The sequence below is a fragment of the Mustela erminea genome, chromosome 16 (genome assembly GCF_009829155.1).
Source record: "Mustela erminea isolate mMusErm1 chromosome 16, mMusErm1.Pri, whole genome shotgun sequence".
NCBI lineage: Eukaryota > Metazoa > Chordata > Mammalia > Carnivora > Mustelidae > Mustela > Mustela erminea.
Window position 1 is genome coordinate 10,024,721 of NC_045629.1, and position 25,539 is coordinate 10,050,259.

Genomic DNA, 25,539 nt, shown 5'->3' on the forward strand with positions numbered 1-25,539 from the left:
ATCTTGCATAACTAGAGAACATTATCAAAACAGGGAAACTCATTTTGGCACAATCCATTGAGTTTTTCAGACTTTATCAGTTATACGTGCATGTGCATGTGCATGTGTGTGTGCTTTTTGTGTGCGCATCTGTCTGTCTAAGTAATTTCACACATTGGTGGAAGTAGCTTCAGGTAACCACCACCACAAACAAGATACATAGTTGAACCATAAGGCAAATTCCCTCCATTTTCCCCCTTTATAGCTTACTTGGCTCCTTCCTCCTCCCATTTCCAATCTCTGGCAACCACTAATGTGTTCTCTGTCTTGAAATTATGTTACCTTATGCATTTTTTAAAAATGTATTTATTTGTTTATTTGAGAGAAAGGGAGAGCATGAGCGGGAGCAGAAGAGGGAGAAAGAGAGAGAATCTCAAGCAGACTCCATACGAAGTATTGAGCCTTGTGCTGTGCTTGATCTCATGACCCCAAGATCATGACCTGTACTGAAACCAAGACTTGGACACCCAACTGACTGCATAACCCAGGTGCAGCTATTTTATAAATTTTATATAAATGGATCCATGCAGTGTGTATCCATTTGAGACTTTTTTCATTCAGCATAACTTAGAGGTTTACCCAAGCTGTGTCCATAAGTATCTTTTCTTCTTTATGACTGGGTGTATTTTATAGTATGACTATACCACAGTTTGTTTAACCGTTCATTCACCAAATAGCATCTGCTATGAATATTTCTGCACAAATTTCTGTGTGAAAATAAGTTTCCATTTCTCTGGGATATAGGCCCAAAAGTATAATACTTAGGGTATGTAAGTTCATTTTTAGTTGTAAAGACACTTGAGCTTTTCTAGAGCAGCTACAATTCTGAGTGATCCCGTTTCTCCATATTCTTGCCAGTATTTAGTGCTAACACTATTTTCTTTTATTTTAGCAGTTTTGATAAATATTTAGTGATAGCTCAGTGTGTTTTTGATTTGTGTTCTACTAATGGCTCTGATGTTGAGCACCTTTTCACATCTGTTTGCCATTTGTATATCTTTTTTTGTCATTTACCCATTTTCTAATGGAGTGTCTCTTTTCCTAATTTTGAGCTTTGAGAGTTTTTTTTTATATCTTCTAGGTAATAATTGTGTTTTGGAGCTGTGATTTGCAAATATTTTCTCTCAGGCTGTGATCTGTCTTTTCATCCTCTTAATAGGAGTTTTTACAGATCAAAAGTTTTTAATTTTGATGAGATCTAATTTACCAAATTTTCCTTTGTATATTGTATATTTGAGGTTCAGTTGAAAAATTCTTTCCTTAGTCTTAATTCCTAAAAATTTTCTCTTCTGTTCTTTTCTAGAAGTTTTATAGTTTCATGTTTCACATTTGAGTCTATGATCCTTTTTGACCTATTTTATATATAAAATGTGAGATTTAGGTAAAACTATATTTTAAAAATATTTTATTTATATATTTATAGATATTATATATTTATTTATTTACATATTTTGTATATATTTATTATATATATTTCTGCTTATGATGTTCTATGACTATAGTACCATTATTATAAAGGTTTTTGGTGCATTGTCAAAACTCAGTTGGACATATTTGTACTTATCTTTTTCTGATTTCTCTATTCTGTTCCATTGACCTATATGTGTAACTCTTCACCATTACCACATTGTCTTGATTTTTGTTACTTTAGAGTAAGCCTCAAAATAAAAGAGTAATTCTTGGGGCATGTGGGTAGCTCAGTTGGTGAAGGCCCCAACTCAGTTTCCACTCAGGTCAGGATCTCAGGGTTGTAAGATTGAGCCCCGCCTCTGTCTCCACATGGGGAGTCAGTTTGAGATTTTCTTCCTCTTCCTTCCCCCCTTCCCCACCCTCCACAAATAAAAATAAATAAATTTTTTTTAAGAGTGATTCCTTCCACTTTATTCTTCTTTTAAAATTTATTTTGGCTGTTCTAAGGCTTTTCCCTTTCTGTATAAATCATAGAATAAGCTTGTCTATGTCTATAAAACACCTAGCTGATATTTTGATAGGAGTTGCATTAAATCTATAGGTCAGTTTGGGAAAACTTGACATCCTTACAACATTGAACCTTCCTATACAGGATATGGTATATCTTTCCAAATATTTAGGGCATCTTTCATTTTTTAAAATTATCATGTTATAGTTTTCATCATACAGATCACATACACATTTTTAAAAGCTTATGCCTAAGTGCTTTATTTTCTTTGAAGCAAATATAAATGGTATTGTATTTTTTATTTGTTTTTATATTTTCATTGTCATTGTATAGAAATAGAATTGATTTTTGTGGGCTGATACTGTATACCATGACATTATTGAATTTATTTTATAATTCTAGAGGTTATTTTGTAGATTGTGTGGGATTTTCTGTTAAGCTAATTATGTCATGTGCAAAAAGACACTTATTTTTTCTTTTCTAATTCATTGCATTTTCTTTCTTTTCTTTGCCTTAATGCAGTGGCTAGAACTTCCATTACAATGTTGGATAAGAGTGGTGACAGCAGACATCCTGCTTGTTCCAGATTTTCCAGAAAAAGCATTTTATCTTTCATTATTAACTATGGTGTTAGCTGTAGGTTGTTTGATGCATGTTGTTTATAAGGCTGTGGAGTTTCCCTTCTATTTTTCTGAGAGTTTTTATCATGAATGAATTTTGAATTTTGTCAAATTTTTCTGTGTCAATCAGTATGATCATATGATTTTTCTTCCCTAACATGTTGATATGGCGAATTACATTGATTGATTTTTGAATATTGAACCAGCTTTGCATATCTAGAATAAAACAGTCTTGATTATAGCATATCATTGTTTTTAAACATTGTCAGATTCCCCTTGCTAAAATTTTAAGGACTATTGCTTCTAAGTTTATGAGAGATAATGGTCTGTAGTTTCTTCCTTCCGTCTTCCCTTCTTTCCTCCCCACGCTGTTCCTTCCGCCTCCCCTCCCTCCCTCTCTCTCTTCCTCCCTTCCTTCCTCCCTTTCTTCCCCTCCCCTCCCCCCTTCCTTCCTTCCTCTCTTCTCTCTTTCTCTTCCCCTCTTTCTCCTACAACTGGCAGTGGTTCTGGGCTGCAGGACAGTCTGGCCCCAAGTTCAGAGGGCATCTGGGAGAACAAATGGAAACTCACCAAGGGTGGGTCCTCCTAGCCTGGCTGACTTCCTCTTTCCACCATTCAGAGCCTTTTTATTGTTGCCTGTTAAATCATTTCCAGGGTTGGTGGTACTTGGAGGGAGGAGCAGTGCAAAATGAGGGGCACTTACTGCAGTCACATCTCCATGTGTGTTAGAAGGCCAGGCACCAGCTCAGTCAGTGGAGGTTTGTTGATGACATACAGTCTGCAAGGCATTGCATCTGTCATAACAGAGACTCAGAGTGACAGGGCAGTGCTGGGAACCGTAGCTAAAGCAGAGAGGAGTTGGGAGAGGAACAGATGATTTAAAGATACTAATGATAATACCAAAGGCTAACATCTCCTGAATGTTTACTCTGTGTTAAGCACTGTGCTAGACGCTTTCATGGGATCATCTTATTTCATCCCTTAAAGACTGCTTAAAAAGACTATCTCTATTTTACCTCTAGAGTAACTGTTGTTGAAGGAGATTCATAACTTGCCTAGAGGCACTCCCCTTAAATTCTGGGTCTAGGATTCAAACCCAGACATAGGTCTAGGACTCATTCTCTGTCACTCTCCATGGTATCAGGCACCAATGGGGGAGTCTGCAGTCCCATTGGGCAGGTATGCAAATGCTGCATGTGCTTGGGCAATGTAGAACCTTTCTGAACCTCACCTATATAATAGGATTAATATCAACTTCACAGTATTGTTGTGAAGTGGTTTCTTTAAAAACCACTGATAAAAATAAGCAGCAAGGTGGGGCAGAAGGACAGTCAGACCATGAGTATGGCACTGGAGAAAAGTGGACACAAGAGTGGTCAGAACTTCCTGCTGCACTTGTAATAGCACTCCAGCCGGTCTTGAGGGTTAACTCACAAGTTTACATACGTCCTGCTTGTTGACCTAAGGCCCTTCAACTGTAATAGAACTAACTTACTTTCTTTGAGGTTTGCAGATCACTGGCCTTGGAGAATGAAGGACTACGACTTTTCCAGGCCACAGGGACTGCAAGTCTGTTTGAAAACCTCTTGGCTTTCTGATTAGCCCAGCAATATTCTAGTAAAATGTTTTTCTTTTTGAAGTTCACATAAATGACTTTATTAACCTCCCTTTGTGCATCTGTAGACCTTGACATCCTCTGCAGAAAGAACAGAGCACTCTTGCACAACCTCTGGGTACCAAGGGACCAGATCTTGCACAACCACCCCTGGGCACAAGAAACTCACACTTCTGGCACAACCCCTGAGCACTAGCACCATCAAGTCTGCATGTAGTCAAAAACTGTCACATACCACTGCATTCCCTTAATCGATGAAACCCCTTTAAAAATCTCTAGGCCAGGCAGAAACCTCTGAGTCTGCCTTCTCCCCAGGTTGCTGGCCTCTTGAATAAAGCTTAAATTTCTTTGTAACCAAAACTCCTCTCTTGAGTATTGGCCTTTTGAGAAGCAGCCCAACTTGCTCAGTAACACTCTTGAGAGATGAGGTCTCATAGTTCAACCATAGGGGTAGGTGTTTCTCCAGCTGCTTTCAGGGAGCTGCTTTCAGGGAGCTGCTTTCAGAGAGCTTTAGGACTGTGGACTCAGGGACATTCTGAGAGGCAGGAAGACCAAGGCCACCAGAGCTGGATCCCAGCTAGGCTGAGTCTGTGGGCAGAGAGCCAGGAGTCCCAACTAAGGGGTGGAAGCTGCAGTGAGGGGGTAAGACCAGAGAGAGGCACAATCAGGCTGGCCCTGGGGACATACAAAGAAGCCAAAGACATGGTCCCTGTGCTGGGAACAGAGTCTCCTCATCAGTAAGACTGCACATGGATTAAGAAGCTCAGATTTCAAGTAATTCCAGGGTGCTGTGGTGAAGGCTTTATTTCACTTTGTCCAGCTCCTGGCTGCTCTCCAAATCACTCTTACTTTCCATGTATTGATTGTAGGATTTTTCTGGTTCTGTTGTTTTCATGTAGGTTACTTATTTATTTATTTATTTTTGGGTCTCTTTTGAGAAAAAATAATGGCTTAAATTGGATTTCTGTTGGCCCCATGCAGATCTGAATGCTTCTTTTAGTCCCACTGTATGAGCTCTATGCCTTTGTCTTGCCAGGGACCTGGGGTTCCAGAAAGTTAGTTTCGTTTTGAGCAAGCAGAGCAGCCATTTTTCAGTGACTTGTGATTAATCGATTGCTTAATATAAAAAACTTTGCTGCCTGCCTGCTGTACCAGTTCATAGGAGAGTGAGGAGAGGTCAGTCCTCTGTGATTCATTCTGTGGGAGTCCTACAGGGGCACATTTGCCTTGTGGGGGTCTCACACCCTCCCCTCTATGCCTTATGAACTTGCAATGTCCTCTGCAGAAGAGACAGATTTTTATACCCACATAATATAATTCATATATCTACATAATATTTATAAGTCCATATAATATCATAGTAGACACTTTTTTTTTTTTTAACAAAAAGGTCCTCTTGTCTTTGGAGTTGAAAAGATTCTGACATTTCCTATAAAAGCATCACATATTCCCCTAGAAGTAGAAATCAAAGGCCTTAGGATGCATATTTAATCTAGTGCATGAGACACACTGATATTAATTCCTTAACCAATATGTGTGGAGGACCCTCTGTTTGTCAGATGTGGGTCCTGAGGCAATTACACCACATTCGTAATAACAAAAAAGGTCTTGAATCAATGGAGGGATAAAATAGTCCTAGAAACACAGATGGCAAATACAGCGATTCTTCCCAGTTAACCTATAAATTTAATATAATTTCAATATAAAAAGGAGATATGTGCCTGGAGAAGATTATAGAAGGTGAGGGGCTGGGGAGGGATGGTGAGGTGGCATCAGGGAAGGGTTCCGTAGGGCACATTGCTGTTGGGATCTGATTCCAGCGAGGCACAAACTGATCCTGCTGACGTAGGTGAGGAGGCACGATCCCTCCAGCCTCTTCTGACTTCAGCTGTAGCTGTGTGAGCAAGCACCCTGCCTCAGAGTTCGCCCCAAGGAACCTTGGGCTTCCCCCCTGCTGGGGAGATCAGCCCCAGCAGGATGTACTATGGGGTTGTTCACACTCCTGATTCAGAGTGGATAAGAGTTGGTAATAAATGCCATGGCCTTTAATTTTTTTTTTTTAAACAGTTCATTTCATTCTTTTGTGGGGTAATGAGGTCCACACCTGAATTCCTAAAAACTAAACTCAGAATGTGATTTTTTTTAAAGATTTTATTTATTTATTTGACAGAGAGAGATCACAAATAGGCAGAGAGGCAGGCAGAGAGAGAGGAACAGGCTCCCTGCTGAGCAGAGAGCCCGATGCCGGGCTGGATTCCAGGACTCTGGGATCATGACCTGAGCCAAAGGCAGAGGCTTAACCACTGAGCCACCCAGGCACCCCAATGGCCTCCCTAATTTTGAAGACGTGGCTTGACATGCTGGGTAAGAAGGTCCTCGTTGCCCATGGTAGTACCCGCTCGTGCACTCCCTGGGGCTTTTCCACTTGCTTGCCTCGCGTTGCTGCCCATCCCTGGCTCCCTGACCATCTTCTAAACGAAACGTTTACACTGGAGTCCTTACCTCAGCTTCTGTGTTTAGAGGAAGCCAAGCCAAGTTACATACCAATTCTTCTGTTCTTGTTATTTTTCTCTTCTAAAGGAAATCTACCCTTAATATGCCAGACTCCTAAATTATTATTCGTACATCATTAGACAGTGCTCTTTAGGATATTTCCTCAATTATCTGCTTTTCATCCCCATTACAATTCCTCTCCTCCTCCTTCTGATTCTCCTTCTCTTCCTCCTCCTCCTCTCCTTTTTGTTCTCCCCTATTTCTCTTTTTACCCTGCTCCCCCCTTCCTCCTTCTTTATCTCTCCTCCTCTTTCTCTCTCTCTCTTTTTTTAAAACAATTAAACATCAGAAGATATGTACTCTTATTACTAGAATCTGAGAAATCATTCTCAGACTTTTAAAAAATAGGCTGTGGTTTATTTGAATATTTAATATCTTTATGCAGGCTTTCTCTGATGTCTAAATATAACAGTAAAACATTGTCATTTAGAAAAAGAAGCACAGAGAAAAAAGCCTGCCCAGATATAGGTCCTTTAATATTTACTAAATACTAAGAGCACAGAGCAGCTACTATTCCCCAGGCCAGCAAGGAGCGAGTGGCGGTTTGTGGAAGGAATGAGAGCAGAAGAGGGCAAGGCAGCACAGGGCTGGACAAGTACAAGTGTGTGCAAACATAATCTCAATTTGCCAGCTCCCGTAGAAATGGGGTAATGCTCAGCAAGTCTGGGAAAAGAACACTTCTTCCTGAGCTAATCAAATATTTCACAGGGTGCGAGGGTCTTGCTTTGTGAAAAGGGAAAGCCTTCCACATTTCTGCAGGTGCTAATGATCGAGAGGAACATTCCTGAATCAATATCAATAAGGGCATAGGTGAAGGGTTTATAGGAACAGCTTGCCCCTGCTGGGTAAATAATAGCTCCTGGAATATGAACACACAGACCACAATACTTTATGACTGACTGCTTTTCTTACATCATGATTTCAACCAAAGGAAAAAATATATGGATAACAATAGGCCATTCTTAAACAGGTAACCCCTAAATCTTCAAATGACTTCAAAGAAGAAGTGATTTCATGAATTTTGTGTGTATTCTTTGTTAAACATTTCCTCCTGTGATGAAAACATCTGCTTGTTTCTGGAGCTTCATGAAGAACACCAGGGTTTATAGCAGAAACTGGGATGTGGGCTCAAGGATGGAGCATGGGGAGGTAAGGGGTGCCATGTAGCCTCCAGCTGGACCACAGAGTGCACCCTAGGTTCAGGGGAGCAGGAGCACCCCCATGTGTTCAAGCAGAGTTGACTCCTCTCATTTTTTTAAAAGTCATTATTAATGACCCCTCCTCAACCTTGAAGTGTGACAGCTGAGGTGGCTGCTGCTGCCCCGGACAGGTGGCCCGTTTTGAAGCAGGTTGGAGGAGTGGCCGGCTGCAAGGCCATGAAGGAAATGCCAGGCAAGGAAGCCTGGAGAAGGAAGGACAGATGAGAAATCATTTTCTGGTTATGAGAGGTGCTGGGGCTGGCAGAGAGAGCCCGCCCAAGTCCAAGGCTGAGATGCCACACACCATGATCTGTGCCAGGATAGCCCTTGATTCTATTCCTTGGTATCTGTTACAGGACCCCCTCCATTAACCATGGGATTTAGAAATGCTAAGACTGCAGAAAACAAAGGCATGCTGGCTTGAAGGACCTTGTGAGATTTTATCACTGTCCTATTTCCCTGAGAACTCTGGTACTTCGTGGTTATTTCCTCCAGACCCCAGCCACAAAAGGAACAGCAATGAACAAAGATTTAAAAAAAGAGAGAGAGAGAAAAGCCTTTCTTTTCTTATTCCTGCTACATGTACTTTTCACTTGGAGATTCTTGTCTTGGGAGGGACTCTGCTTTCTTTCTTTTGCTTGGTGAGCTCCTGACTTCTGAGGACATTCAGTTTGACATCGTGGCCCTAAGATCATGCTCCATGTTTAGTACCAGTACCCCAGAAAGTGCAAACTGGTGAAATATGCATATTCTGGTTTCTCTTCTCTGTATTAATCTTCACTGAGGGCTATCATAGACCCTCAGCACAGGTATTGAATGGAAATCTTTTGTGTGTATGATGCATTTATCATCAGGAAAAAAATGTCAATACTGAACATTGGTGAGGGGAAGGAGTAAATTGCAACTTTGCAAACTGAGTATGCAACATGTGTTTCTAAGCCCCTACATGGGAGGGGTGTCTGCTGAAGAACGAGTGGAGGGAGTTTGTGTTGCGGCAAATGGAGAGGTGAGCAGAGCAGGTGGGTCTGTCCCCATCAGCACTCCACATAGCCGTGCGGCAGAGTGAGAGGCTGGGAAGGAGGCACTTGCCCAAGGTTAGAGATTAGACCCTCAGGGCATCAGGTGTAGGGTCTCGCCTGGGAAGAGATAGGTTTTCTAGTCCTGTACCTTGCTCTTCCTTTGCTAGACTGGTATACCAGGAGACACCAGATAATTTTTGACCAGAGGTAGCCTGCTTATTTTCATTTAATGGGCCTTTGTCTTTCACCTTCCCTCTTAAGTGGGATTCATATAAGTGTGTGTATATATATATATATATCCATTCTAGTAATTTCTTTGCATAAATACTATAAGGTTGGAACGGAAATCAGAACAATTAAGTATTGCTAAAAGGGTACCAGATTATAACTAGGTATTATCTTGTCAAAATCATATTCAGTAATATGGTTTATGTTTATCACAGTTATTTTAATGAGTGCAAAACTTATCCGAGTCTCAGATAACTCTTCTACAGAAATCATAACTACAACACTAATCTCCTTCTGCTGGCAGGACACTGGAACCTTTGGTGAAGTGTGAAGACGGAATATCCCTATGAGTGCTGTGAAGTGTGAAACCAATCCCGTAAAATGGGAGTAAAACCACAGGAAGAAAGACAGGAAATGCAACAGTGTCTCAGTTAAAAGATATCAAAACAAGTGAAGAAGTCTCCTTTTTTTTTGTTGAAGTTCCCAGAAGTTACGTGGAATTGAGCCAAAACCTGTCAACTGCATTCAGAGATTTGAAATTTCACTGAAAGCTTATCTGCCTTGGGTGATTTTTGCATAACTTATACATTTAAATTTCCTTTTGAGTTTTATTATTTTTTATCAAAGATACTAACGACATGGCTAGGGTCAGGGTTTGGTTCCTTGAGACTATAGCAAAAATTATTTATCAATCAACCAATCAAACACAAGCAAACCCTGGTGACCAGAGTTTCACTAGGAAAAAAAAAAAAATTTAAGCACAGACAAGACTTATACTTAATCAAAGTTCATGTAAGAAAGCAAACTTTTAAATACAGGAGACATCATATCCAAGCAACCATATCTAGGCTTCAGGGATAAATAATTAAGGTAGGATTGTAGCAGTAATAGGTAGAAATCAAGTACTATATGGTACCAGCTTCTACATCCTGGGATTCATGCTAGATACTTTCATATATTAACCAATATGATTCTAGATTATGCCAATGTTACAGATGAGGGAAATGCAGCTCTGAGAGTGACTTGAACTGTATGCCTAATAAATACTGTAGGTGAGATATAAACCAAGATCCATTTGGCCCCAACGCCCATGCTATTTCCAGTATACTGAAAGGGTAAGGACATTGCCATGATTGCCAACATTTTTGTCTCTGTATCAGTGTGTTTTGCTTTCTTACTCTGCAAATCAAATCTGTATTCCATGGAGATTGGTTTGACCTTTTCCTACAGGATGAAGTATCTTCAGGGGAAGATACTTGTCCAGAAATTTGGATAAAGCTACCATGATTAATTCAAGATGGTGATGGTGGCTTCCGTTCAGTCTCTAACTGATGTCTGGGTTCAGAAGGCCTCCAGGTAATATTTGAGATCCACCACAAGTCACTTGCATGGGGTCACCTTTGCATGCACCCCCCCTAGTAGGAGACTCTCCTTCCCATGGCTATAACCATAAGGACTGATATTTACTGATGATTGAACCATATTTTGTATTCTACTGGAGTAAAATTTTAAAAACTAAATACAGTTCTCTCTTCTGTGGTATTTGATGCAGACTGTTGACCTTTTCTTAGTGCTTCAGTGGGTTTCTTTGGGCATCTGACTGCTAAGCTTCTGTCTTGGTTCCATAGTATATAAATTTCTGTGTGCTCTGCCTCAGCAGCTGCACAGAGCCTGACCGATGACTAGTCCTTTCACATTGTCTTCATTTTCCTAAGGTTTTGGGCTTAAAGATCCAGAGCTGACTGTCCTGAATTCTTTTAAAACTATGTCTGAGGAATTGAGAACATTAAAAACTATAAGTTATTATGTACTCATTGTGAATCTAGTTACTTTCATATGCAGAGAGTACTTATTGGCTAAAGGGTTCTTTTTCATTATAAATCATACTTAGATTTATTCAGACTTTAAAAGATTATGAGCTAAATTGAAAGTGCTGGTAATTCTCTACTCCCCACCCCCATGTAAAGCTGGTTTTGTCTTATTCTACAAATCTATAAACAAATTGTAAATGAAGGCCATTCTTCATTCTTCCTATCTGAAAGAAGATTCTCAAATTATCTTACATACCATCATAAAAGGAACACAAACTAGTTTGATAGCTGGGAAAAACAAAATCATTATTTCTGGTAACTTCTCCATAGAAATTATCAGGGGATAGTTTTATTCTTCCTAATGTGGTTTCAGTCCCCGCTCTGCCCCGTCCACCCATCGCCACTGCATTGCTTTGCCCTCCCTCCCCTTGTTTTTCGTCTCCCCTCTCAGTTGTTGAGTTTACTAAATTGGTTACCTTCCTCCGAGATAGAGGAGCACATTAACTAGGACATTACTTAGTGTTGCTACAGGGTGATTGTGGTGTCATGGCTCTTAAAGGGAAGAACTTTGTTTTTTGTTGTTGTTGAAATAATACTTTAAAAATAATTAGTGATATTTCTGTGTTAAATGAAAATATTAATGTGTTACACAATTGCACTTACAAGTTACAAATAAACAGATTTTATATTTAGTAATTCCCCACCTGTGTTTATTTGCTGTTTCTATTTAAAGTTTTTTAAATTGCTAAACCACATGACATAGAGGCAATACTATACAAAAAGCAGCTGAGTAATTATGAAGGAACAATAGCTCCTTTCACATGGACTGTCTTTCTGGATTTGAGGGAAAAAAATGGGATTTCAATGAGAGGCCAATAAAAAAAAGGGCCATAAATAACAAATGCTATGCATGTATCCTTAATTGTTTGTGTAGGTTATACCAGAATTAAAAGAAATTTCATGAACAAAATTGCCTCTTCTCATTAAGACTTCAAATTATGTTGGAAAATTACCTCTGATTTATTTAAAATACGAGTGAAGTTTTGCATAAATTCTGCATGCAGCATCTCCAGCTTACTTTAGTTCCTTGTTATAAGCAAGGTCACAAGGATATTTGAAAATTGTAGCTGAATACCAGAAAAATGACAACTTTTCTTCTAATGTGAATTGAGGTTGATTCTCTGATTCTTTGAATTTTTTATATGAGACACTGGGATCTTAATTAAGATAAAGCCACAGACTCCTAGGGTCTTTTTAGCCTATATGTATATTAGAACTTAGTTCCATCCTTTCTTTTTGATGCACCTGAGTCTGAAGTTAGTGGCTCATCCAAAGTATTCTTGGTAGACCAGTAGACTGAAATCCCAGCATGAAGTCTTAGGTTCCAGAATCTTTTCATCATTTATGCATTCCATGAATGTTGAAGAGAGTTCCTTATGCACATTCTCCTTCTCAATTTTATTGTCTCTGCTCTCATTTAAGTTCTTATCATTTGTTGTTGGATATAGTTTATATTTAGTTCTTTATATTATGTGTCACCATACCAAGAGCACAATACAAATTTATTGATTTGTTACCAAAAATAACAAGCTTATCTTTATTCTTTCTTATAAAACAGCTGAACTATCATTAAATACCAGGACTTTCTTTAAAGAAAACCACTTGGTGATGTATCTGAATAGGTACTCAGCAAACATTTGTTGAGTTAATGAATAGCTCTGCCCGTTGTTTAAAAGGGTTTTTTGTGGAGTGAGGGAAAGAAATGGTTTGCCTGTACTTTTCTACTTAAATTAATGCACCACAATATTTCCAGCTATTTAAAAAAATATGTACCCGATTATATCATTGCTTTCTGTAAAAACCCTCCATTGTTTCACTGGATAGAGTCTGAACATTTCAGGATGGCATAAGCAAGGACCTGTGTAATTGGGTTTCAACACAATATTTAGTAGCTTGAGATAGTGGTAAGAGCACAGATTTTGCATAAACATTTAGAAAATCAAGGATGAATCAACATGAATTTGGGACAATTATTGAACTATACTTATGTTTTACTTATTTGTTTACTTACATGTTTTACTTATTCCTTTTGTAATTTTGATGAAAGGTTATTAGTAGTGATTTTAGTATTCTGTGCTCATATCACATTATGATCTCAGTCTATCTTGTATTGGAATTTGTTTTAGAAGACAGAATAATGTTGTTTGCAAACTTTTACAGATAATCATTTTATTTTGGAGGAATATCTCTATTGTTAGCTAAACAAACATCAGAATTTGTCAATTCCCTCTAAAGTTAGCGTGAAAAAAATTTTTTTTAAAAAACAAACAACAACAACAAGTAGAGTTAAAACAAAGGGATGAGCTTGAACTTATATCTAGGTCTGAAAGAGGTTTAGTATACATTAAAAAAACAAAACAAAACAAAAAAACCTCACAAAGAATGAACTGTTGTCAGTGTTTTGAGGATACTTCCTGATGTTAGTGCCAGAGCTTGATTCATGTCTAGCTTCTCTTAAGCACTTTCATCACTGATGTGAATGAACACAGAGATGGCACAGAAGCAGAGAGGAGTAGTGACTACAAATGGTGAGAGAAACAAAATCTAAAATGGTTTTGTGTGGTAACAGTAGCTCAGCTCTCATATGATAGGTATTTCTAGTGACAAATGGAACTTCTTTTTTCCTAGGATCAAAGTTGGCAGCAAGTATAAATTTGTAGAAAGTGGTTTATCACTTTAGGAATTTTAGGTTATTCAAGTTAAATGTGAACTATTTGTATGTGATGGATGCCACAAAGAGTAGTAGAAGTAAACTATTGAAATACATTCATTGGGGCATAGCATCCAGATTGAGAGAACACTAGTTTTGATCTCCCAGATTCTGAGAGGATTTCATGTGAAGGATTTCATGTCTGCTATGGGTGCCTTTTAAGAGCAGATATAGACAATCTGTAATGTGTTCAGAGAGCAAAAACAGAGTTGATGAAATGGATTGGAAATGTTGCCATATAGGAAAAGGTTGAAGAGGTAAAGGTGTTGAACTTGGAAAAGAGTGTTTCAGAAGGGAATCTATTTGAAAATTTTGAAAGACCATCTTGAGTGATGTGAATTGGACTTGTTTTAAATAGCCTCAACAGAAAAACATGGGACCAATTCCTGGAAGTTGTGAGACTGATTTTGGAAGAATTTCTTGGATCCTGAACTGTCTTAAGTTGGATAGGTTGCTTTGGAAAGTACGTTTGCTATCATTGAGGGAGTTCAATAATATGCTGGAAATCTAGATTGGGAGTTATTTAATAGCTCAAGAATTAGATATATAGTTAGGTATATTAGGTCTCTTCACAAACCATGACTACGGTTTCATGTCACTATCTTCAGTAAGGTTTTAAAAAGGTTAAACTATCTGTGATCTACTCCAGCCCTATTGTATAATCAAAATTATTTCACACATTATTTCTCTGGAATTATTTCTATAGCACAAAAGAGCATTAAAGAGTACTAAGGAGCATTAGAAAAGCTGTCTCACACTTTCTTTACTCTTACCATAATTCTGAAGTACACACACCGTTAACTATGTTATCCTCTTTACCCCTTCTTCAGTAATAAACATTGTGTAATCATGTGTTGATTCCAGTTCTAATAGAAGGCTATAATGATACAGGCATGTAAACAGAGTTTTGGATTGAGAAGAAAAATATCCACCAAACTGGCAAAGAGGAAGGAAAAAGGAATTGAGAATGTTATAGATGAAGAAGATATCTCAAGGACAAATTCCTTTTCCTGTAAAGTGTTTCCCCCCAAAACATGTGTTAGAATAATGAGCTTAAGTGAAATAAAACTGTGCTGATTTCCTGGGTTCTACAAAAAAAAAAATCTTAGAAAAGAGTACTTAAAAAATTTTTTCATCTGGTCATATTTGTATCTCTTCCATTGATAGTTTTCTTGACAGTATAAAATCCAGTTAGCTTCTTTACTGGATTTCTAACATGATTCTATATAGCTGAGATATATACTGTTTACTGTACTACATGGAGTAATCAATATATATACTGATATATACCATAATGAACTTTGCTCATTATTTCTTCTAGTTTAATAGTTGGGTACAATTATAGTAAGATTTATTTTCATCTGTTAATTGTGTGGGTAGAATTTCTCAGATCTCTCTAAATCTAATGGAAGAGAAAAGATATTCTTTCATCTCCTTTCACGACGTTGCCTGTCTTCAGCTCCATCTTTCCATAGAGCAGACTGAACTCTATTTCTAGGGTTTTTATAGTGGAAGATGCTAAAAAAGAAACACACAGATGTATAGCTAATTGAAGAGATGGGGTATGTACACATGCCCTTGCCCAAACCTGTCATTGTTTGGTACCCCAATGAGTTTTCCTTGAGTCCTATGACATTTGTTGAAAGGATCAATTAAAACAATACTTCTAACATCATGTCTGTATTTCCATTATCATCAAATTTTATACTTATCATGGAAAATGTTCTCTTTTTTCCTAGCTCATATAATATAACACAGAAGAAATACAGAGTAAAAAAAAGCGTTTCCTCTTATTTCTAGAAAACCAGAAATTGAACTTCCTCTACAAAATCACAGAAAAGCACTCTGCTATCCCATTACACCATATTCTATGAAACAAAGTCAGATAATAATCTGTTGGACTCATAAAAATCTAAATGACTCAAATTGATCACCAGCAAAAACATTGAAAACATTGGAAACATTCAGGGAACATTAGTTGAAAATTGATATTTGACTCTCTCTGTTCCCTGATCTTTTTTTTTTTTTTTTTTTTTTTTTTTTTATTTCCAGCATAACAGTATTCATTATTTTTGCACCACACCCCGTGCTCCATGCAATCCGTGCCCTCTATAATACCCACCACCTGGTACCCCAACCTCCCACCCCCCGTCCCTTCAAAACCCTCAGATTGTTTTTCAGAGTCCATAGTCTCTCATGGTTCACCTCCCCTTCCAATTTCCCCCAACTCCCTTCTCCACTCTAAGTCCCCATGTCCTCCATGCTATTTGTTATGCTCCACAAATAAGTGAAACCATATGATAATTGACTCTCTCTGCTTGACTTATTTCACTCAGCATAATCTCTTCCAGTCCCGTCCATGTTGCTACAAAAGTTGGGTATTCATCCTTTCTGATGGAGGCATAATACTCTATCCCCAGGGGTACAGGTCTGTGAATCACCAGGTTTACACACTTCACAGCACTAACCAAAGCACATACCCTCCCCAATGTCCATAATCCCACCCCCTTCTCCCAAACCCCCTCCCCCCAGCAACCCTCAGTTTGTTTTGTGAGATTAAAAGTCACTTATGGTTTGTCTCCCTCCCAATCCCATCTTGCTTCATTTATTCTTCTCCTACCCACTGATCTTCATTAATATCTCTGATCTCTGTTTATCCACATCACTTTCCCCTTTCCTGCTCTGCTACCCCTGCTTCTGGAACAAACCTAGTATTTGTGGGTCCAAGTTAATAGTACCCAGGATGTATGGTGGTAGCTGGTCCCAATGAATATGTTTCAGGTCCTACTTGATGTCAATTTGAGCAGAATTAATTTTTCGTAACCATTTCCCACATCTCATGACTTTGCCATAGTTCATCATAGAAGAGCCTAAAGTCCCATTTCCAAGGTCTTACAAACCAAACTGCATTTTTTTTTTCCAAACTGCATTTTTGAGTGAATATGGATTGAGGTGGATCACCTGCAGCCTTGGAAGTTTTGCCCAGTATTCATTAAATGACCACGAGCTCAAGCTATAGATCTTAGAAAATCAGTAAGCTCTGCCTTTGAAATGGCTGTAGAAACATTCATTTGTATGCATTTCAGACTTTCCAGTTGCACACTGAGTTGATGTGGCAGAATTCTCTTTTGGTTGTGTTTTGCATTATTAGTGCATTGGGAATTGTCACTCCATATTGATTGACCAAATGTGTTTTATTTAACATGGAATCCAGAAATAACCCAATTATAGATCAAATGATTTTGCCAGACAGAGGAGAGTAGAAAGACTATGAATACTAATAAAATACATTCTCTCAGCTCCATTGGACATTTCCATTCTTAGGATAATTCCTCTGCATCTTTAATCCAATATCATTTACAGGATTTAGAAGATCATAAAGAATTCAAATAATTTCAGAAGAGTTTATTTCCAGTTCTCTCTATCAAGAAGCAATGTGCTAAGAAAACACAATGAGAAAACATGTGTTGCTTTGTTTTAAAAACAAATGGAAATTCACTTTTATTCATTCTTTAAAGGCATCAGACTTTTCAGCATAAATGACCAACTCTCTTATTCTATTGTTTCTTTTCTGATTAAAATTACTATTTGATGAAATGCTTAATACATTTTTACTAATATAGAGAGTTATAAAATACAACATATATACATTGTTCATGCATTTATTTTTCAAAATTAATTCATTATAGAACAAATAATTATCAATAATGACGATTATGTAAATGACACTTAAGTGATACAATTTCATGAGCTGTATCTTCCTAAGGAACTAATAAAATTTGAAAAGCAAAAATAATCTGAGATACATGAATGAAAATCTATTTTTTAACGTACTATAGTAATTAGCCATGATCAATTAACTAAAATTGCTATGTTTTCCTCAAGTTGGAAGTTACTGTAGCATAAATAAGTGACTTCATAGCTGAACTGCATCTGAATAAATCACAAATGACAGGCTTTTAATTTGTATTGTTTAATCCACAGCTTCAAATTTTTGGAAGGGAGCACAATGAAAATTATATTTTCCACATAGTGAAATGAGTGTTGCTCTTATTTTAGTTTGTCGTGGAAATCTTCCTTTTACTGCAAGAATCATCCCTTCAATTTATAGTGAAATGTAGAATATGTAGGGGTAACCTATAAGTGATTAAACACAACCTTTTTAGAATCTTATGTGTTATCAATTAAACATTTTCACATGACTGAGAAATAAATGTGAACAGAGCTTTCGTTTTCATTTTCAAAGTTTCCTAATCGGCTGAACAAGAAGGTAGTTTGGAAACATTCAGGGAACATTAGTTGAAAATTGATATGTGACTCTCTTTGTTCCCTGATCTTCATTAATATCTTTGTCCAAACCCAAAATATACAACACAAAGAATGAAAATCCTGATATAAAGTATGGACTCTCGGTGACAAGGAGGTGTCAGTCTACGTTCATCAGTTGTGGCAAATGTACTGTTCTGATGGGGGATATTGATAATAGGAAAGGCTGTGCCTGTCAGGGGCAGGATATACATGGGAAATATCTCTACCTTCTGCTTAATTTTTCCGTGAACCTTAAATATTTCTAAGAAACAAAGTCTATTTAAAAAATGAGATGAAGGCTTTAGGACTTGGCCCTGTGGGAGACTGTTGTAGAGTGACAACAGTTATGACACCTTCAGTTTCCCCTTCTATGTATGATAGATCTCATCCATGAGATTGGCCAACCATCTATTTCGGAAAAGCCCAGAACAGCATATCCTCTAGAAACCTTAATGCTGGGAAAATATGTTTTAGAAATCACTTGGCCTGGTCGGCAGGGGAGGAGGGCTCCTCTTGTTTTTCCATTTGGCTTATAATATTTGTAAAGGGCACACACAATACCTTATAAACAATATGCATATTGGAACTATACATGTCAAACAGAATCTGGCAGGAATTTGTACTGGATCAAGAGAGCTATTATTTGGTCAGAGTTACAAATGTGCAGAAAATCTGTGTGAATTAAAATAAATGATTCAGCAAAGCAATCACAGCAGAAGAAGTTCTAATAAATCAAAAGTGAAAATAACAAGAAAGAAAGTTAAGCTGACTATTCATGGAGCTCACATATCATTAGGCCAATCTACAAAGTACAGGTGATAAACACAGAACTCAGTATGCTAGCTAAGTGTCATTGAGACTTAAGTATGATGCTTGGGTAGAATCTGGAAATACTTAATAAGGAAAAACAGCAGCGGATTATGTTGGTAGAGCTTTTTATATTCAAACATCTTTTACATATATTATCATCACATTTCATCTTCAATACTTTTTGGAGGAAATGAAAGAAGCATCATAATTTGCATTTTAAAGATGAGAGAAGTGAAGATGAGAGGAACAGACTTTCCAAGGTCATGAACTGTTAAGTGTCGGAGTCCCTTATTTGTTCCCACATAACAATTCAGAAGGCACATCCCTGATGGAGATCCATGATTTTCAGGAAAGAACATAGTATCTGCTATTTGAGCACACCTTACTGGAAAGAGCAAACAAGTGTTCTTTAGAAGGGTTATACCAAAGATCCCTGTGAGGTATAAGTTTTCATTTCTGGAGTCTCTCATTTCACAAGCAGGGTGGGTGTGCTTTCTTAATACTAGTTATAAATTTAACATAGATAAAATGAACCAGTACTAGGAGGCTCAACTCAGGTATCATCTAGAAGTAGCAGAATCTGTGATAAATTCTTTGTTGCCTTTTTGGTATTTATATCCTTAATTTATATGGAGGGAATTATGACAGAATTACTGCTATAATCATAAATATGATGATCAGGTGACCTTGAAGGGAAGTGACCACATCATGGAGATCACATTAACTGGGCAAAAATAAACTGTGCCTGGACAGATGGTTATTTTAGATTCAAAGGTGTTCAAAGAAAAGACATAAGACCATATCCTAGGAGCTCTACAAAGTTTTGGGATTAGATTCATATAGTGTAAGATCAACTTATATATCGAATTGAGTGACTGAGTGAATAAGAGTGTTTCACTGCTCCACCAAATCCTCTTCATATACAAATTGCTAGCCAAGGAAATGGAAAATATATCCTAGTTGACTTATTCTCATGAAGCTTTTTTTTTTTTTAATTTTATTTTTTCAGTGTTACTAGATTCATTGTTTATGCACCACACCCAGTGCTGCATGCAATACATGCCCTCCTTGACACCCACCGCCAGGCTCACCCATCCCCCCCGCAAACCCTCAGTTTGTTTCTCAGAGTCCACAGTCTCTCACGCTTCATCTCCCTCTCTGATTTACCCCAATTCACTTTTCCTTTCCTTCTTCTAATGTCCTCCATGTTATTCTTTATGCTCTATAAGTAAGTGAAACCATATGATAATTGACTTTCTCTGCTTGACTTCTTTCACTCAAAATAATCTCCTCCAGTCCTGTCCATGTTGATATAAAAGTTGGGCATTCATCGTTTCTGATGGCTGTGTAATATTCCATTGTATATATGGACCATATCTTCTTTATCCATTTGTCTGTTGAAGAGCATCTTGGTTTTTTCCACAGTTTGGCGACTGTGGCCATTGCTGCTATGCACATTGGGGTACAGATGGCCCTTCTTTTCACTACATCTGTATCTTGGGGTAAATACCCAGTAGTGCAATTGCTGAGTCATAGGGTAGCTCTATTTTTAATTTCTCAAGGAATCTCCACACTGTTTTCCAAAGTGGTTGCACCAACTTGTGCTCCCACCAACAGTGGAAGAGGGTTCCCCTTTCTCCACAGCCCCTCCAACACTTGTTGCTTACTGTCTTGTTAATTTTGGCCATTCTAACTGGTGTAAGATGGTATCTCAATGTGGTTTTGATTTGAATCTCCCTGATGGCTTATGATGAGCATTTTTTCATGTGTCTGTTAGCTATTTGTATGTCTTCTTTGGAGAAATGTCTTTTCAGGTCTTCTGCCCATATTTTGACATGATTATCTATGTTTTGAGTGTTGAGTTTGAGGGGTTCTTTATAGGTCTTGGATATCAGCCCTTTGCCTGTAGTGTCATTTGTGAATATCTTCTCCTATTCTGTGTGTTGCCCCCCCCCTTTTTTTTTACTATTTCCTTTGCTGTGCAGAAGATTTTGATCTTGATGAAGTCCCAAAAGTTCATTTTCAGTTTTGTTTCCTTTGCCTTTAGAGGCATGTCTTGAAAGAAATTTCTGTGGCCAATGTAGGAGTTACTGCCATGTTCTCCTCTAGGATTTTGATAGATTCCTGCCTCAATCAGCAATAGACAGATCATCTAAGCAGAAAATCAACAAAGAAACAAGAGCTTTGAGTGATATATTGGACCAGATGGACCTCATAGATATATACAGAACATTCGACCCTGAAACAACAGAATACTCATTCCTCTTGAGTGCACATGAAACTTTCTCCAAAATAGACCACACAGTGAGTCACAAATCAGGGCTCAACTGATACCAATATATTGAGATTTTCCCCTGCATTTTCTCAGACCACAGTGCTTTGAAACTGGAACTCAAACACAAGAAAAAGTTTGGAAGGAATTCAAACACTTGGAAGCTAAAGACTATCTTGCTCAAGAATGTTTGGCTTAACCAGGAAATCAAAGAAGACCTTAAACCATTCATGGAAACCAATGAAAATGAGGACACATTGGTCCAAAACCTATGCGATACGGCAAAGGCAGTCCTAAGGGGGAAATGCATAGCCATCCAACCCTCACTCAAAAAAATGGAAAAATCCAGAATACACCAACTCTCCTTACACCTTGAAGAACTGGAAAATCAGCAACAAATTAAGCCAACTCCATGCACAAGAAGGGAAATAATTAATATTAGAGCAGAGATCAATGAGTTAGAAATTAAGATACAATAGAACACGTCAATGAAACTAGAAGCTGGTTCTTTGAAAGAATTAATAAGTTGATAAACCACTGGTCAAACTAATCCAAAAGAAAAAAGAGATGATACAAATTAATAAAATCATGAATGAAAGGGGAGAGATCGGGGTGTCTGGGTGACCCAGAGGGCACTGCATTCAGTCAGGTCAGGATCTCAGGGTCCTGGGATAGAGCCCCATATCAAGCTCTCTGCTTGGCAGGGGGCCTGCGTTCCCCCCCAACCCCTGCCTGCTGCTCTGCCTACTTGTGATCTCTATCTCTGTGTCAAATAAATAAATAAAATATAAAAAAAAAAATAAAGAAAGGAGAGAGATCACAACTAACACCAAGGAAATAGAAACAATCATCAGAAATTATTATCAACAGGTATATGCCTATGCAGCTTTTTATATCACTTAAAGTATCCTTGAATGATGGATGTTAACAGAATTTAGTATAGTGATCATTTTTCAATTAGTACATTTATCAAAGCTTTATATTGTATACCTTAAACTAATAAACAAAACTTTATATTGTACACTGAAGTAAACTAAACTATACCTCAATAAATCTAGGGAAAAATAAGAATAACACAAAATATAAATTATAAAGTATCTTTGAATACGTTTTTGTACCCATCCCTATTTGAGAAACATTCCAATTTGAAAGTATATTTTCCACAAACTGAAATTGAATGTAACAGTTTGTGCAAAGTTTGCCATATCCTCAGACCCATCTAACATCTGTCTTCCATCTGCTCTTAGTGAGTATCCATACTGCTGTATTAACTGCCCTTTTAAAGACAGGCACAATATAATTTTGTTAATAGTTAAATATTTACCAATACAAATTTATCAATAGATACAGTTCTCTGGAAATAGGAGCTGGTTCCTTGGAAGACAAAAGTTAAGCTAAGGGGAATGAAAAACAGTAATAAAAATAATAATATTAATAAAGAATAAGAACATTAACACATATGGAACCATTACATTACTAAGTGCTTTATATACATCAATTTGTTTAATTAATGCAATAGAAACTATTGCCTTTATTACAGAGATGAAGAAACTATGGCTCTGTAATTAAGTTGTTATGATTTATGGCCTGTAGATGGGAGAAGCTCAAGGCTCTAGACCACTTCTCCAGGTGGCTATTGGATGTCCGTGGAAAGCACTCTGTTCCATGGTTTTGGAGTTAAGATTCTGTTATGTAACTAATCCTTGGAACATTACATTGACTATTTCAGTAGGTTCGTTTGTTTGCTTGCTTTTGACTCAGTAGATTTCAATAAAGTACCTAGATATTTGCTCTTCAAGTTGTAACAGAACCTTGTACGGATTCTCTGTCATTACTATAACAATTTACTACAACTGGGTAGTAAAAAACCAGAAAAAAACAGAAATTTATTCTCTGATAGTTTTGGAAGCCTCAGTTGGAAGTCAATTTCACTGAGTTGAAATCAGTGTGTCAGCATGACCATATTCCCTTTCAGGGTTGTGGGGAGAATGCCTTTCTTGAGAGCTGCTGGTGCCCATCAAGATTCTCTGGCTTGTGGCTACATCTCTCCATTTTGTCTTCACATTGCCTTCTCTGTCTGCCTTCCCTTGCTTGTGACCACCTTCTCGAGATACATGTGGTTGCATTTAGGGCCCACCTAGATAATTCAGGATAATCTTCTCCTCTCAAAATCCTTGACTTAATCACATTTTTGCCATGTCCTTAAGGACATTTACTATGTCTTGCTTTTTTTTTTTCTATTATGTCCAGCTAGCCAATATATATGTCTTTCTCTTTTTTTTATAATCTTTTTTTTTAAGGTTTTATTTATTTATTTGACAGACAGAGATCACAAGTAGACAGAGAGGCAGGCAGAGAGAAGGGGAGAAGCAGGCTCCCTGCCAAGCAGAGAGCCAGATGCAGGGCACGATCCCAGGACTCTGAGATCATGACCTGAGCTGAAGGCAGAGGCTTTAACACACTGAGCCACACAGGTGCCCCTGGCTTGCTCGTATTGATTTCTCTTAGGTGAGCCTAGCACAGGGCCTGGCACATAAGAAGCATTCAATAAATGCTAATCTTTGTTAAACTGAGACCATCTGTACCGTGAGGAGAAATATATGATGGGATCCTTTTCTACTGCTTATTTATTTTAACTGATTCTGTGGGGAAGTTAGTCTTGACTTGGTTATTTCCTCCTAATCTGAATACTACTGAGGTAATAGAAAATGTCAAATAAAAAGCAGTTATTTAAGACTGAAGTGTTTACTCATTTTAATTTTCTCCATGGTTCTCTGCTTTTCACATGGCTTGTTACAGCTACTTGCAATATTGAAATTCTTTCCAAAAAAGACATTGGGTGCATAGGTGTACATGTGTGTGTGTGTGTGTACATGTGGTATGTGTGTGTGTGCATAAGAGGTATAGCAACTACATATGGGTTTGTTAAAGGCCCCATGAGAAATCTCATCTTTAATTACCTTTCCATTTCTTTCTGATATGAAGAAGCACCAGTATGAGTAGACTCCAGTGGCTGAGGTCCATTAATTGTATTGATAGAAAGGACATGACACTACACATGTGAGTTCTTTGAATTGTATTAATTATAGGAACCATTGCTCTGTTCAGGCTCAACAAAAGAGCTCTGCTATCTGTCATCCACAATGCAAATTCAAATGCAGCCTCATCAGATGGATTTTTAGAGCTATCTAATTAGAGCATGTGATATGGAAGCATGTGCAGAAGTTGATCAATGGGAAGAGTTCTAGGATAAACTACTTTGGCGCAAAGAATATTAATATTGCCTATCTGGCTAGAGACATAATTCTGATGGTAGCGATAGAATAAATCAAAGGTAAAAGTAATCATTGCCTTAGATAATGGACTCAGTATGTTTTTTATTTTTTAAATTTGTGAATAGGATATTCGGATAATCTTAACAGAAACTTAGAGTCAATGCATAGTTCAGAGTGATTTAACTAGACTGATTTTTTTTGTAAATACTTATACATGTTTTAAGTTTAAAAAGAAGCTGATAATTTATGGTCAAGCATCTTGATAAATTTTCACAAACAGAAAATACCCATTTAATTATCTGAAGAAATATCAAGAGATTGAGTCAGCATCCCAGAATCCCTCATTCTTGGCCCTTTCTCTAACCACTACCTCTCTCCTCTCAATAAGCATTGTCTTGAATTCTAACCTCATAAATTTGTTTGAGACTGACGTATTGGGGGTGGATAAATGCAGGCAAAGTACACAGATGAAGTAAGTATTCAGTTTGCTTAGGACCTGACATTCCCTAAGAAATAAAAATAGCTTGTGAATGTGAGCTGGGTTCTTCCTGGTGAAGCAGGAAGAACACAAGGAGCTGGCAAAGAAGAAAAGAGATATATGTAATGGCAGCATAAGATGATTCTTTTCATAGGACAGATTGAAAAACATATTTTTGTTAGTTTGGAAATCACTTTAGAAGGCCATATGTGGTCCTTTTGATAAACTACAGGTATTACAAAAGTAAAGGTTGCTATAACCTGGTCATGGTAGGTGCTCCAAAAAGCATTTAGGTAGTGTTGATATTTCAACTGAAATAAGAGAGTGTTATATGTTAAATAGGGCCATGGAGAAAACAGTTAGGGGTAGAGAGGCAGAGTGTGTTATTTGAATGCCAAAGGTAGTTGACCGATGGAGATAGATGACATCTGTTTTGAGCAAAGCATCTGAACAGAGTGGGCCCTGGATGTGAGTGGGAGGGAGGTGGTGGGAACTTGCCCATGGGAGAGAATAAAGAAAGGTTCAGAGACAGTAAAGTGAATCATGCTACTCTGCATCCTGGAATCTGAGGTTTAACTATTTTGAGAAGTGAACAGTGAAAAAGACTAAAGAGTTCAGAATGGC